The sequence below is a fragment of the Diabrotica undecimpunctata genome, chromosome 4 (assembly GCF_040954645.1).
Source record: "Diabrotica undecimpunctata isolate CICGRU chromosome 4, icDiaUnde3, whole genome shotgun sequence".
Classification (NCBI taxonomy): Eukaryota; Metazoa; Arthropoda; class Insecta; order Coleoptera; family Chrysomelidae; genus Diabrotica; species Diabrotica undecimpunctata.
The window spans coordinates 154297203-154313585 of record NC_092806.1 but is presented as its reverse complement, the minus strand read 5'-3'; the positions used below and the strand labels follow the sequence as shown (position 1 = coordinate 154313585).

The following is a 16383-nucleotide window of genomic DNA, read 5'->3' as shown; positions in this document are numbered from 1 at the left end:
CAAAACTCGCAAGAAGAAAATTAAATTAATGACGAAGAACATAAAATAAAATTCAATTACAGTAAGTGTTTAAAATGCCCTCCCTTTTCGCGAATACACAAGTCTATTCTTTTTTCTTTTTTCTAAAGATTCCATTAACCTTCTAAACGGATCAGCTATGATGTCATTAAATTGACGTTGAAATCTTTCTTCCAATTCTTGGCGTGAATTTACCTCTGTAGCATAGACTTTTTCCTTAATATACGACCAAACTGTGTAGTCCAAAGGGTTAAAATCGCATGACCGAGGAGGCCAATGAATCGGAGCTTCTGCACCTCTACCAATCCATCGATTCGGAAAATGATTAGTCAACCAATTACGACACCTTCTATCAAAGTGTGGTGGAGCTCCATCGTGCATAGAAAATAAAGATCTTCGCTCGTTTAGCGTTAAATCTTCTAATATCTCGAATAAGGAATTATTTAAAAAATCAAGATACATATCACCATTTAAATTTCCAGGTAGAATATGATAACCTATTAATTTGTTACCTAAAGTTGCTGCCCAAACATTAACTTTAAATGAATGTTGGTAATGTGATACCCTTTTGACTCGTGGATTCTCATCACACCAGTAGTGTGCATTATGGGAGTTAAACATACCTTGTCGCGTAAAAGTGGCCTCGTCCGTAAAAAGAATGCTTTTTAAAAAATTTGGATTGTGGGCTGTCCTTTGTTGCAATGTTTCACAAAAATCCATTCTAACCGGTAGATCATCTGGCAAGAGCTCTTGGACTTGTCTGTAATGATAAGGATGTAATTGCTGTTCTTTTAGTACCCGCCAAGTACTTGAAGAAGAAGTATTTGTTTGTCTTGCTATATTCCTTACGCTAACTGTTGGATCTTGATCAAGTAAATTTAAAATATTATTTTCTTTATTAATTGTTCTTGTTGTTCTTGGTCTACCAGAATTTATTTTATTTGGTCTCACATTCCCAGTTTCTCGACAACGTCGTTCAACGGCTCTAAATGTTTTTTTACTTGGTAAGTTTCTTCTAGGAAACTTTTCTGCATAACGTGTCACAGCTGCACTAGAACATCCTAAACATTCGCCTAAGGTTAATAACATGTCAGTATATTCAACATTTGAGTACATTTTGATTTGATTTTACAAATAACAAGGTTTCAAAACTCTAATTATTGTTGATTTATCGTCATAACAATCAATAAATGTCAGATTTCCATGGCACACTTGGAGAAAATAGAGGTATACCTATTAGAACGTTATCATTACTACCAGCATCAATTATTACTTCATAATTTTCAAATCAAAATATTCCGAAAACGGTACACAGTATCGAGTTTTACCAAGAGTACCTTTTTCATATTCATATAAAATTTCATTACAATGTTGCCAGTAGTTTCGGCAAAATCGTAAAAAATGCGTAAAATTCTTTTTTCTTCAACGCCCTGTATCTTGAAAACGGATGGCGTTTTTACTAAGCAAACCCCAATTATTTTTCAGTTTTTACCTACCCTAGAGACGGGGTTACCTTTTTTTAAAACACCCTGTATAGTATAATAATCAACCCTTCAGTTGCTTTATTTGCTATGACACAAATTACAATATTTTATATCACTATTGAATTATGGATAGCAATGAATGTTACATAAGTACATTTCTTTTATAACGACTGCTTTTGGAAACAAATTTTATAAGTAGCAAAATATTTTACTGAAATTCATTGTTTGAAAACGAGTGATCAATATCTTATCACTATAATCACACTAATTGTACCTATAAGTTCTAATCTTGTATTACTCTCATTATATAAGATAAAAGTAAAAGCATATTTTTCCATCAATTTGTAAAATAAAAGCTGATCTCTGTCCATTAATGATATCATATAATACTAATATTAGGACTCAAGTATAACAGGAAATGCATGTTGACAGCTAATATATACTCAGCAAATATGTATTTCCAGAAAACTATTAACAGGAGCACACACACACACACAAATATCCGAAGGATTTACATATAATGAAAGGGTTGATCGTCGTAATTATTTCTGCTTTGAAATGGTAAAGACTTGTTCGTGTATATTTTTGAATACATATATATATATATATATATATATATATATATATATATATATAAACATTTTTAGATAAATTACGTAAACATCGATATAGATTATCGTCGTCGTTTCGGTTTTATTACTGAGAAGAGGCAGGCGGGTGCCAATTTGAACATTTAATTTAAGGGAAAAAATACGCATTATTACAACTTATTATGCAAGGCAAAATCCGTGGAAAATGTGGGAAGACGAAGAATATCCTGGCTTAACAACTTAAGGGAATGGTTTGAATGCAGTAGTGCAGAACTTTTTAGAGCGGCAGTCAACAGAGTCCGCATAGCCATGATGATTTCCAACCTTCGGTAGAAGATGGAACTTAAAGAAGAAGAAGAATTTTATGTGTCAAATAAACATATATTTTGTATTAAATAAACTTCATACACAATTTTTGTTGCCTAATTAAATGCATGCATCCTAGTTGTTCACTACGTCAAAAGCGTCTTTAAGAATGTTAGGTTAGGTTAGGAATGAAAATTTATTCCTAACTTAAACATTCTACAATTTTATCAGCAAAAATACAACTTAAAATTTATTTTTAACTATATTTAATTTAATTTAAAAACATCTTTAAACCACAAATAAATTCAGTGACCGAAGGAGAATGGGTTTTTTTGAGAAAATTATGTCCAGATAATATATTTTCAAAAATTAATATAATGGAGAGGAAAAACTCTAATCATCCACTTTCAGTGCCATTTAGTTTATATGAATTAGAAATAAGTCTTAAGAACAAGAAAAACACTTCTCCGGGAGTAGATAATATACATTATATTATATTGGCAAATTAAAAATTTTTAAACAAATCTGGCAAACATAAGATATTCCAGATAGTTGGAGAGAGTACCGGGTGATTCCCATACTTTAAGCAAATCGAAATTCTGATTCGGCAGAATCTTATAGAGGTATTTCATTAAGCTACTGCATAACAAAAACACAGAATGATAAAACTTAAGCTCGAAAAATGGTAAAAAAAAATAATAAAATATCAGAAACACAATTTGGATTTAGACAAAAATCATTCTACTAAGGAAGCAGTGAGCCAATTGGTAACAGATATAAATTTAGCGTTTGCTTCAAATTCTTCAGTAACAGCTCCTTTATTAGATGTTCAATCAGCATACGCAATATTAATTTAAGTATACTATATAACAAAATCAAACAAATAGGTCTTCCCGAATGTTTTTGTCAAAAAATAATAAAATTATATGACTGTAGAAAAATTTATATATCAGTAAATGGTAACACAATTGGTCCAAGGCTAGCGATGGATGGTTTACCTCAAGGAGGAATATTAAGCCCGTTGTTATATTTAATTTATACTGCTGATCTAGTAAAAAATTTGAACTTCACAAGAATTTTACAATTTGCAGATGATATAGTCATTTATCAAAAACACATTAATATAGAAAATCCAGTCAAATCTATTGAAGAAGGAGCTAAACATATTAAAACATAAAGTGAATTACATGGACTAAATATGTCTGATTCAAAAATTAAATTATGTATTTATACAAGAAAACGAAAAAAAAATACCCAACTACATCTCCTATCTAGTGCAAAGTTATGTTAAATATTTGGGTATTACTCTCGACAGACAGCTTCTCTGGAAAGAACATATAGACAATATAGTTAAAAAACGGAAAAGGGAATAAATCTTCTTCGATTCGTGTCACACTTACGATGGAAAGCAGAATCAAATATTTCTTTATTATTATTTAAAAAATAATATAAAAGCTATGGATCAATATTATACAGTGACGCATCACAGTGTCATTTAAACAAAATAGAAAAAATCGTTAATAAATGCCTTAGATTGTGTATAGGAGCCCTAAGAAGTACACCGATTAGTAACCTACAAGTTGAATGCTGTGAAATGCCAATGGATATAAAACGAAAAAAACTTGGCATCAGACTTTTAGTTAGATTGTACGAGAAAAAGTCAAGTTTAATATCCAAAATACACCAGCTGTTCTTAGTAGACTTAACAGAAAAATATTGGATAAAAAAGAAAACTAGTAGATTTCTATTCAAAAATGATAATGTATGATAAACAACTATATAAATATGACATAAACCCAAATTACAATATTGACTTTAATACTCTGGAACAAGTTTAGTTATAGTTTTAATGGACTACAGCAGTTTGCCTTTATCTTTAAGAAAATTAATGTTTATATCTGACAGTTCACAATTGTTCAAAGATTGTTATATGCTATATACAGATGCATCCAAAAGTATCGAAGGTTCGGGATGTGCATACTCGGATAACAAAAATAAAAACAGTAAAATGTTTAAACTCAATTCCATTATGAGTATATATGTACATAGCTGAAATAATAGCGATAGTTGAAGCACTAAAATATTTATCTAATACAAATCATTCAAAGTTTATAATTTATAGTGACAGCAAAAGTTCTTTAAGTAAAATTAGTGCCATAAATCCTTTATCAAAAGTAAATTACATTGAAATAAATAAAATTAAAGAACTTCAGCAACAAGACAAAAATGTTAAGTTGGCATGGATTAAAAACCACTGTGGAATAACTGGAAATGAAATAGTAGATGAATTGGCAAAAAACGCGGTGACACAAGGAGTAATAACTCATTATCTTTGTACGTCTAGAGATATAGAATCAGACATAGTTAAAGAGCTTAAGAAAGAATGGAAAGAAAGGTATATTATTGAGGAAACCGTTAAAGAACAAGCAGAAACCATAAATCCATTTCGGATAAATCTTGGTTTGCTAAAACGGAGTCGACAAAGGATATGACAAGAACTATATGCAGAATGAGATTTAACCACTGTCTTACACCATCATATATATGTTTAAAATGAACCTAGCTGATAGTCCACAATGTACTTGTGGTCAGATAGGTAACCTACAACATAAAATTTTGGACTGTTCTCTTATATCTAATAAGGTTAATAATTTTTTAAATTCGCTGTATTCTTTGACATATGTCCACCATCCCATTAATTTAAATTATTTATTAACATTAGAAAACAATGAGTTTTTATATAGATTATTGTATAAACATGTTTTAGATATTAAACTCAAATTGTCATTGTAAATGTAGAATAAGTATTTCTTTGTAATTTGTTAGAATATAAAAAAATATATAAAAAAATAGTAGAAAAAGAAAATTATAAATGGGTAGTGGGTAGGAAATCCTTGGAATTCCTTGGATAGTCCTGGCACATGCAAAAACAACAAAAGATCCATTATCGATTACATAATTGTCAGCAAAAGTAGTACTATCAAAATTAGAGATACACGAGTAAAGAGAGGAGCACAGACCACCGATTAATAATTTCACATATGGGGTTTCCCTACACGTTGAACACCCAAACTAGAAGGAATAAAGAACACGAAGAAGACCAAGTAGAAAATGAACAGAAAGAAGAAGAAATGAAGTTCAACATAAATTTACTTCAAGAGGAATCCATAAGGGACCTATACCAGAGAAGACTGGACCAGAAGTTGCAGGATTTCGGTTTCAGAAACGTCAAAGAAACGTACGATCACGTCAAACACAGCATAAAAAAGGCGGTATTAGAAGCTTTGGGGAAACTTGAGAAAAGAAATACCCAACACAAAGTAAAAATAAACAAAGAAACCAAAAAATGTATTGAGGAGAAGAAAATTCTATATATGAAAAGTATGAGCACCCAATTCCCTGAAGACACACAGGAGTACAAAGAGAAAACCAGAGAAGTAAAACGAAGAAGGGCAAAAGAAAAGAATGAAGAATGGGAAGAAACATATGCACAAATTGAACAATACATAGGAGGAACAAGGAATTCGGAATCCTGGAAAATACTGAAATCTTTAAGGAAGAATAACAACGAAAAGGTCCAAATACAATACATATCAGAAAAAGAGTGGATAGACTACTATAAAGAACTACTCACAGAAAACCGCCCAGATTTCATAGAGACAGACACAGAACAGGAACAACAACAAAATCAGAATGAAGAACAGATTGAGATAACATTAATCGAAGTAAAATCTATCTCAAATAAAATCGGAAAAGATCAGGCGGAGTTCACGGCAGGAAGATCTTGCATAGACCACATATATACAATCCAACAATTAATTGAAAAAAAAAATGGCAAAAAATAGACCAGTACACATGGCATTCATAGATTTAAAAAAGGCATATGACACGGTCCCCAGAAAACAACTATGGAACACGATGAAGGAAATCGGAATAACTCAGAGGTTAATAGAAGCCGTAAAAAACCTTTACAACAACAACTAGGTAAGAGTTAAAACCGGCAATAAATACTCCAACGAATTTAAGACCACAAAAGGCTTATTGCAGGGATGCTCTACATCTCCGACACTGTTCAAGATATTCCTCGAACAAATATTAAAACCATGGAAAAGAAAATGTGAAGGGATGGGAATACTAATCCGGGACAACTTCTTGTACACATTAAGCTTTGCAGATGACCAAGTGGTAACGGCTCAAGATGAAGAAGATCTGTGCTATATGCTCCGAAAATTAGAAAAGAAATACACAAAAAATGGACTGGAAATAAATCTAGAAAAGACCGAATATTTAACAACAGAGCAAGAACCTAAGAACCAGTGAGAAATTTGGAAATGGACGATAATAGGGAAATTAACGGCACTGACAAATTCAAATATTTAGGATTCATACTCTCAAAAAATGGAACCACCGAGCAAGAGATAACCAGCAGATTAGCACAGACAAGAACATGTATTAAACAAATGAACGAGTACTGTGGGATAGACAGATTACCAGAAATACAAAGAAGAGAATTTATAACACCTTGGTACGCAGTATAATGACCTATAGAGCAAAGAATTGGGTAATAAATAAACGAAACAGGTCCAAAATCACAGCAACCGAAATGGAGTTCATGAGAAGAAGCTGCAGAGTGACAAAAATGGATCGCATCAGAAATGAGGAGATAAAACGAAGAATGGCAGTAGAACAAGACATACTCAGCTACATCGAAGAAAAACGTTTAATTTGGTATGGACATGTGAGAAGAACAGATCATACAAGGTGGATAGCAAAGATTTCGGATTGGAGCCCAATAGGAAGGAGGAAAAGAGGTAGACCCCGAAGATCATGGAGGGATGAAGTGGACGAGGCCATGGAAAGACGAGACCTTAGAGATGGAGAATGGCAGAACAGAAAGGACTGGAGACGTTGGCTGAAAGAAGGAAGGCGGCGACAGCTGTAAAAATCCTTATATAGATAGATAGAAAATTAAAAAAAAAACAAAAAAAATAAAAAATAAATAAATAAAAAAGAGGAAAAATGAGGAACTTGGCCAGTCCGTAGTAAAGTAACTATTGAATTAAGTAGATAGCTGCAGAAGAGTTTGCTGTGTAACTCTGAGGACCTCATCACTTATTTTATATTATATAAATAAGTAAAAAAGCACCGAATAGAAAAAAAAACTAGAAACAAATTACCAAAAAAGAAGACTATATATTAGAGATCAATACTAGTAATAGATTTAGGATAAGATTGTATACGAAACAATAACTAATGAAAAAATGAGTAAAAATTGTAAGATTGGCGAATGGATTCAGTGTCCGCAGTCATATAAACCCAAACAAACAACAACAACAATTATTTCTTAGTTATTTCCTATATGCATAAGTGACTTATTTATATTGTGACATGACATGTCGTGTTTATTATAAAATTGTCAATAAACGTATCTATCTACATATACATAAAAAATTTATTTTTGACAATGCCAGTGATTGCAATGGCCAAACAGTTGGTTCCCCTCTGTCTGGTGTAAAAACCTCTTTGTCAAAGATTAAGTCGAAGTTTTTGCAGTAGTAAAGGCAACTGATTACATTTATAGATTACCTAGTTTGACAATGACTGTTAATAAAGTAGGGATAGCTTGATGTAAGTAATCAAAATTATGCCGATTCACTGTTACATTTTTGTGAAATATATCCTCATCTCCAAAAAGCATATAATCGGAAAAATTAATTAGATCTAATATTGATAAAATTATTATTATTGTAAAACACTCTTTAGTGAAATAAGCTATGTATTTTTCAATAAATGTTTACTTTTTGTAAAATTATGTTGAAAGTTTTAAGCAGACGCCTAAATATCCCCCGATCCCCGCTTTTTGACCTACATTTAGCGAACACTCCCTCATATTTATTATCCTCCGAATACTGTTAAGTTCTCAAACGCTTAACACACTTCAAACATAATTTAAAATGAGATATCCACACGTTTTCGGTTTTATTCTCCGATTTAACTTTCTGAGATTATTCGCGAACGGAACCGACCGTTTAAGAGTAAAATTTTCTTTCTGAGGTTCCACAAAGCTTTGAAATGTTAAGTGAAAAGCGGAAACCAGGCAATTTTCTATATGAAGGATAAGCCAACGTGGTGTAGCTTTCACAAGGGTATACATTTCCTGTTCTTTGTTTTTATACGTCCGGAAATATGTCGGACCGAGTATAGAAATTCGTGAGGTTCAGTTTTTTGTACGTCGACCTTCGACCTTTTTATGATATGTAAAATATATAAAAAAAGTTTTATGTTATCCTGTCATGTTCATGTTAATAATAAAAGAAATGTGCATGGAAGACATCCCTTTGAGGATGTCATCCCTGACTTTTTATAAATTTAAGCTTGTTATGGAATTTGAATAACAATATTCGGTGGAATACTTTAGTAAAAGGAAAGAGATAAAGAATAAAAAATATTATTTACGAATGTTGATGTCCTTGGTACTTTAGGCTGTATCACTTTTTCTTGTACCGGTTTCAATAAACTTTCCTGTCTTTTTAGTATAGCTATAGGTTTTATCGGACTTGCCTTGTCCTTGTTAGTCAAAGTTTTTACTACGTCTTTTTTGGATTGCAAACCACCTTCGTGCTTTTTAAAAGCATTTTTAGTAGGACCGAGACCAATTTGTGCTTTTTGTGATTCTTGTAGTGTATTGCCAACTTCTCCAAGTGCTGCTCTTTTTAGTGGTTCTAATGGCGGATTTAAGTTTGATTTCACAGCAATATATACAGGGTGTTTCAAAAAAAGGTAACCCCGTCTCTAGGGTAGGTAAAAAACTGAAAAATAATTGGGGTTTGCTTAGTAAAAAATTTTTGTAACGCCATCCGTTTTCAAGATACAGGGCGTTGAAGAAAAAAAAATTTCACGCATTTTTTACGATTTTGCCGAAACTACTGGCAACATTGTAATGAAATTTTATACGAATATGTTTTGGAAGCTGATACATCCCATAAATTTTTTTTTATATCTGATTCTCATAGAGGGCGCTAGTTACACGGATCGTACTAAGTATTAGTCAATATAACTTTTTTAAGAGTATAATTATTAATTAAAATTTCAAGTAAACTTAAACATCATTCAATTTTACACGAAAAAGGTAATCTTGGTAAAACTCGATATTGTGTACCGTTTTTGGAATATTTTGATTTAAAAATTATGAAGTAATAATTGATGCTGGTATAAAATAGTTAGTAATTAAACAAAACTCACAAGAAGAAAATTAAATAATTGACTAAGAACATAAAATAAAATTCAATTACAGTAAGTGTTCAAAATGCCCTGCGTTTTCGCGAATACACAAGTCTATTCTTTTTTCTAAAGATTCCATTAACCTTCTAAACGGTAGGGGGTCAGCTATGATGTCATTAAATTGACGTTGAATTCTTTCTTCCAATTCTTGGCGTGAATTTACCTCTGTAGCATAGACTTTTTCCTTAATATACGACCAAACTGCGTAGTCCAAAGGGTTAAAATCGCATGAGCGAGGAGGCCAATGAATCGGATCTTCTGCACCTCTACCAATCCATCGATTCGGAAAATGATTACTCAACCAATTACGACACCTTCTATCAAAGTGTGGTGGAGCTCCATCGTACATAAAAAATAAAGATCTTCGCTCGTTTAGCGTTAAATCTTCTAATATCTCGAATAAGGAATTGTTTAAAAAATCAAGATACATATCACCATTTAAATTTCCAGGTAGAATATGATAACCTATTAATTTGTTACCTAAAGTTGCTGCCCAAACATTAACTTTAAATGAGTGTTGGTAAGGTGATACCCTTTTGACTCGTGGATTCTCATCACACCAGTAGTGTGCATTATGGGAGTTAAACATATCTTGTCGCGTAAACGTGGCCTCGTCCGTAAAAAGAATGCATTTTAAAAAATTTGGATTGTGGGCTGTCCTTTGTTGCAATGTTTCACAAAAATCCATTCTAACCGGTAGATCATCTGGCAAGAGCTCTTGGTCTTGTCTGTAATGATAAGGATGTAATTGCTGTTCTTTCAGTATCCGCCAAGTACTTGAAGAAGAAGTATTTGTTTGTCTTGCTATATTCCTTACGCTAACTGTTGGATCTTAACCTAAATGTTTTTTACTTGGTAAGTTTCTTCTAGGAAACTTTTCTGCATAACGTGTCACAGCTGCACTAGAACATCCTAAACATTCGCCTAATGTTAATAACATGTCAGTGTATTCAACATTTGAGTACATTTTGATTTTATTTTACAAATAACAAGGTTTCAAAACTCTAATTATTGTTGATTTATCGTCATAACAATCAATAAATGTCAGATTTCCATGGCACACTTGGAGAAAATAGGGGTATACCTATTAGAACTTTATCATTACTACCAGCATCAATTATTACTTCATAATTTTCAAATCAAAATATTCCGACAACGGTACACAGTATCGAGTTTTACCAAGAGTACCTATTTCGTGTAAAATTGAATGATGTTTAAGTTTACTTGAAATTTTGATTAATAATTATACTCTTAAAAAAGTGATATTGACTAATACTTAGTACGATCCGTGTAACTAGCGCCCTCTATGAGAATCAGATATAAAAACAAATTCATGGGATGTATCAGCTTCCAAAATATATTCGTATAAAATTTCATTACAATGTTGCCAGTAGTTTCGGCAAAATCGTAAAAAATGCGTAAATTTTTTTTCTTCATCGCCCTGTATCTTCAAAACGGATGGCCTTACAAAAATTTTTTACTAAGCAAACCCCAATTATTTTTCAGTTTTTTACCTACCCTAGAGACGGGGTTACCTTTTTTTGAAACACCCTGTATAATATACAGCAAATTAATATTTAATGTTTAAAAGATTTGCTGCTCTCAGAATAAAGAAAAACGTTTCATGAGATTTAAACAAACACATCTACAAATAAAATCTATTAGTATATGTGAAAATTGAGATAATTTGTTTTGTTCTCGTTAAGATACTTTAGGAATATGTGTAAGTGTTGTGTACTTACTTATTGTTTTCCTTGTTCGTTTTATTAACCAGTCGTTTATCAGACGGCTGAAAAAAAATACAAAAATTAATAAAAATTCATTTGATTTTACTGTTAAGCAAACGTACAAAGCTACTCGTATTTGACGAATAATATTAGCTTATATACTGGAGTATTAAGTAAGGTAAATCAAGAATATTTTAAATTGCAATAAAATTCATAGAGGTATCCATTAACTAACTTTAGTCATGTTAGAATCTAAAAGACCTGAGTTAATATAGACCTCTTGATGTACAGCGGCTTGAAATATGAACACAGAAATCTCTTCCCAATGATTGGAATATTGGAATACTTTGCACCAAATCATCAGATTGCAACCCTGGTCACAATATCTACGCTGGTCAAATAGATAAAAACCTAACTAGACAAGCGTAGACCCCTCGATAGGAAGAAGCCGGTACTTACACTCGAAGTAAAATTGCCATAAACCTCTTATGCTAACACCTAATAAAATGTAATAAAATTGCGGACGTCGAACCTTGAAAGATTAAAAATTCTTAGGACACGAGAATTCGGCTTACACCATGTTCAGCGAGCTCCAACGATTAAAGGTGCCATGCAAATAGTTTTCCCAGGATATCGGGTTTGCATGGTCTAAAGGAATCGAGGCTTAGTGTACAGCGCCGTTTTATTGGTGGTGGCTGTACTTAGGCATTCGGGATTCTTCTAGCTGACGACAACATCTACGACAATTACCCGCTCATCCTGTTGCAAGACAAGGTCAGGTATCTTTAGAGTCACGTCGGTACATCTTATTCGCGGCTCTGTCTTTCAAATCCACCCTTTCTTTTCAACTGCTTTGCGAAGATACGTAACAAGCTGATCAAGTCTCTTTATTCGGTGCCAGTGTGCTGCGGGGCACTTTTGTAAAATGTGACTAAGGCTCTCGTTACGTTCGCATCAATTTCGGCACCTACGCTCATGTCGTAGATTTGAAGGGATGCCTCTAGTTGGAAGTAGATTTCCTCGCAGTTGTATTACCTTAATAAATCTCTCTTCGACCAGTAGGGCGATGGATTGCTTATCCAGGCAGAGCTTTCGGAGTGTAAAGAGCCCTGACGAAGTCCGTTTCCACTATAGCCGTCCTCAAGTTTCTGGCTCAACTCACGTGCGATCTATGACCCAAACGATGACCCGATGATAGACTGAACGTTAATGACATAGTATCAGTTGCTGAGCTGATCAATTTAGTCAGTCTTCTTCCCATGATAGCCGGGACGTGCATGGCCATGGCCATGACGCTCGGATCACCCTCTTTAGTGGAAGCGTGGATGTAGGCATCTGTGCCTACATGTGGGACTCTGAAACTTATCAATATATCTCGTTAGCAGGTATGTTTTAAGTACCAGCAGTTTTTGTGCTGGTTTGAGCCCCGCTCGATGAATACGATCGAGCTGTGTCTGCAGTTCGTTGAAGGCTACCTTGGTCTGTCCTAGTGCATTATACCTTCGACCTAGGTAATCAACTCAGAAGCTTTCAGCTGCCGAATCCTGTCGTTGCCGACAAAGAAGAGAGAACGAGGCACGCATTAAGAGGTTACCGCGGTTAACGTTAACCATAATAGCTGCACTCTTACCAGCGTTAATCGTCATCCCCCTCTTCGGATAGCAGGATTAAATCGTCAGCGTAACCCAACACTGAGATTTTCTTGCCATCTGCAATTGGAAGGCCAAGCTTGTCTCCCTCAAGCTTGCATATTAGCTCATCAACCACCATGGTGAAGAGGTATGGCGACAAGGGATCTCCCTGTTTGACGCCTCTATACATCTCGATGTTTCATGTTCATGTACGAGTCCACCATATACCGCTTAAATGTTGCGTCTACCCCGAAGCGATTCATGGCCCGTTCAATTGATCGTTGCGAGACGAAGGCCTCTTCTTCTTTCTTTGATTACCGTTTGAAGCGTCAGGTTGTTCAATAAAACGCCATTTACCTGCCGAACGCCTCTCTGGTTCTCGTGAAAATCTAGCACCGCAAGCCTCTTCCCTAGCCTCTTAACACCTTAGGAATAACACCAAACTGGAGCATGGTATTGTAGACTAGAACCAATTTCTGAACAGGTACCTTACGCAGCTCCTTGATCTTAATAAAGTCAAGACCGCTGCTTGAGACTTCATGGTTTGTAAGGCGCCGATGATTTCCGCTTCTGTTATAACATGGTTGATCAGTAGCGGTTTCTTCTAAATCGGTTCGTTGTCTGATAATCGATTGATGAAAAGATAATCCGATATTCCCTTTAAACAGCTCCGATGTCGGGGTGTACATCGTTGCTGGGTGATCGTTAATAGGTGGATAGGACATGTAATACGGATGGACCAAAATGACCCAGCTATAAATTCGCTCCTTTATAGACCCATTGGTCAGAGAAGAAGAAGAAGACCTAGAAAAAGGTTTCTTGATACCATCGATGAAGACATGAGGAATATGGAAATACATGCTTGGCGGAGGAAGGCGATGGATAGGGACGTTGAGAGAATTCTTGAGGAGGTTAAGACCCACGCAGGGTTGTAAATCCAGAATGTTGATGATGATATAGAGCCACTATTGAAAATAACGTAATTAAAAATTCCCTTGTTTATAAGGCTTGTCAGTATCTGTTTACCAAGTTGAATGACGTAATAGATGTTAATTGTTATTGTCAGTGTAAAATTAAGTAAATCTGGTATTCAGAACATATCAGAAAAAAAAGTTTATACATTTCCAAATATTTCACAGATATTTTTTGTGAATAAAGAACCTTTATTGTGAATAAATAACCAAAACTTTTTTATGTTAAATGCTTAACATTTATTTTATTAATATCTCTAACATTTGACGAGGAATTTATATAAATTCATATAAACATAAACAAAATATTTTTGTTTAACATTTCTATCTTATTTTAGTCTGACTTTCGTTTTTTTTTTTTCATGTGATATTCATCTGGTGTATTTGCTCAAATCAAATTATTCCATCACGAAATTAAACCCCTTATCCAAAATTCGCCACCGAAGCAACGCTCAACTACTAAACACGGAGAGTAATCAGTGTTTGAATTATAAATGCCATACCCATATCTCCCACATGCTTTGTGCTAAATCCCTAAGATTTGAAAGCTTTAAGTACTTATCTGAGTTGCTTTTTAGAGTGGCGAAATAGAGCGTAGGAAATTGATATCGTAATATTTCATGAGCAGAAAGTGTTATTAACAAATGCAGGAATGTCCAGTTTTACGGCATTTTCCAGATGTGTCCTTAAATATGTACATAATACTTATAGAAAAGCATTGCGTTCGCCTGGTATTAATTTCTGGGAAATCATTCCAAAAAGATTAAGAACAGAATGTAAAAGATATTATAGTACTACCTGACCCGCCCACGCATTGTGGTACGGTAAATCCGTGATGGCATCCCCGGCATATCCAGAGAATTTAAAAATTCTTTTGGATAATTTACGTCTTCTTCTTCAATAACAATACTGTCGAGTGATTTAAAAGATATCAGATCACCTGGTAACAACTGTTGAATCTGGAAGTTAATTTCGTTAACATCAACATTTTTCGCCGCCAGAATTGCGCGCTCAGTAAGCCAATTATGATTCAAGTAATTATTCAGCATAACCGAGAAGACACTTACAATTAATACATGTTTGGTCTCAACAAACATGCAGAAATTATCTAGAACAAAGTTTCCCAAATAGTGGGGAGCGACCCGGTACCGGGTCGCCTCGTCTCTTCGCTTTACATCTTGCTTTTTAAGGCCGCACTCTGACTAACGCTACTGCTTTTATTTAATCTGATTCTTTTATTCCATTCAGTTTAAGCTTAGGGTCAAGCTAGAAAGCGCGTATTTTTCGTGCATATTGATTATGTTGAATTTGACGATGGATAAATTTGTTATAAAACAAAGTACAAGTTCTAAGACTTGCACAAACAGACAGCCGGGTACAAGTTCTAAGAGCGACAATAAATAGACAGTCGAATAACGTCCATCCAGAGACAGATACAAGTGGTAATTACAAAAGATTACTATTACAGTTCGGTTTTGTAAAGAGTACTGATGACAAACCATTATGTGTTATTTGTTACGAGCACTTTCAAATGAGTCCATGAAACCTTCTAAGATGAAGCGGCACTTAGAATACAAGCACCAGGAAGACAGGGGTAAGCCAATAGATTTTTTATAAATAAAAAGAGAATTAATAGCTACCAAAAAGTATATATCTTTGAATTTTTCTCAGGACGCTCAATCTGAAAACCTTGTACTGGCTTCTTGTGAAATATCAAAATTAATTGCTGAAACCGGTTATCCTCACACAATTGCCGAGAAATTAATAGTTCCAGCAATGAAAATAGTAGCATCTCCGACATGTGATAAAAAGCAGGAAATGCAAGTGAATTCGCTGGCTCTATCAAATAACATAGTGAAGTGTAGGATTGTGGGGATGACAGATAATATTGAAGAAACTATTATAGGCCACTTAAAGGAGTGTAATTATTTTCCTTGCAAATTGATAAACGTACAGACATATAAGATAATGTTAATCTAATGTGTTTTGTAAGATACCATTTTGAAAATACTCTTCAGAAAGAATTTCTATTTTGTAAATCTCTGTTAATAACAACAACGACTAAAGAAACATTTAATCTGATTGATAGCTACATTAATGACAATGGAATTGAATGGCATAAATGTGTGGGACTAAGTAGCGATGGAGCGATGAAGCTTTTGGAAATGAACATAAACATCTTTTATATGGCGAAGTGCGTTGGCTATCAAAAAGGAATGTTTTAAAAAAACTTATTGAGTTGAAGGAAGAAACTTCAATATTCTTAGAACAACATCCACCAACGGCTAAGGATGCAATATTTCAATTTAAGGACAGTTTTCATGATGTCAATTGGTTAATCAAGGTAGCCTATCTTTATAAATTATATAGAACAA

General features: G+C 33.8%; 2 protein-coding genes across 3 annotated transcripts in view; one reads left to right on the top strand and one right to left on the bottom strand.

Annotated features, from left to right (window-relative positions):
- The window catches only part of LOC140440249 (nucleoporin p58/p45-like), a 237734-nt gene that overhangs the window by 158006 nt on the left and 63345 nt on the right, over positions 1 to 16383 (top strand). The gene's annotated exons all lie outside the window — the stretch shown is intronic.
- Positions 1 to 16383, bottom strand: part of LOC140440248 (probable sodium/potassium/calcium exchanger CG1090) — a 182509-nt gene that overhangs the window by 125512 nt on the left and 40614 nt on the right. The window contains exon 2 of one of the 2 annotated variants that reach the window (XM_072530623.1): positions 11422 to 11468. The exons of the other annotated variant lie outside the window; for it this stretch is intronic. The gene's annotated coding sequence lies outside the window, so the exon portion shown is untranslated. The remainder of the gene's footprint in view (positions 1 to 11421; positions 11469 to 16383) is intronic. 2 annotated transcript variants of the gene reach the window in all.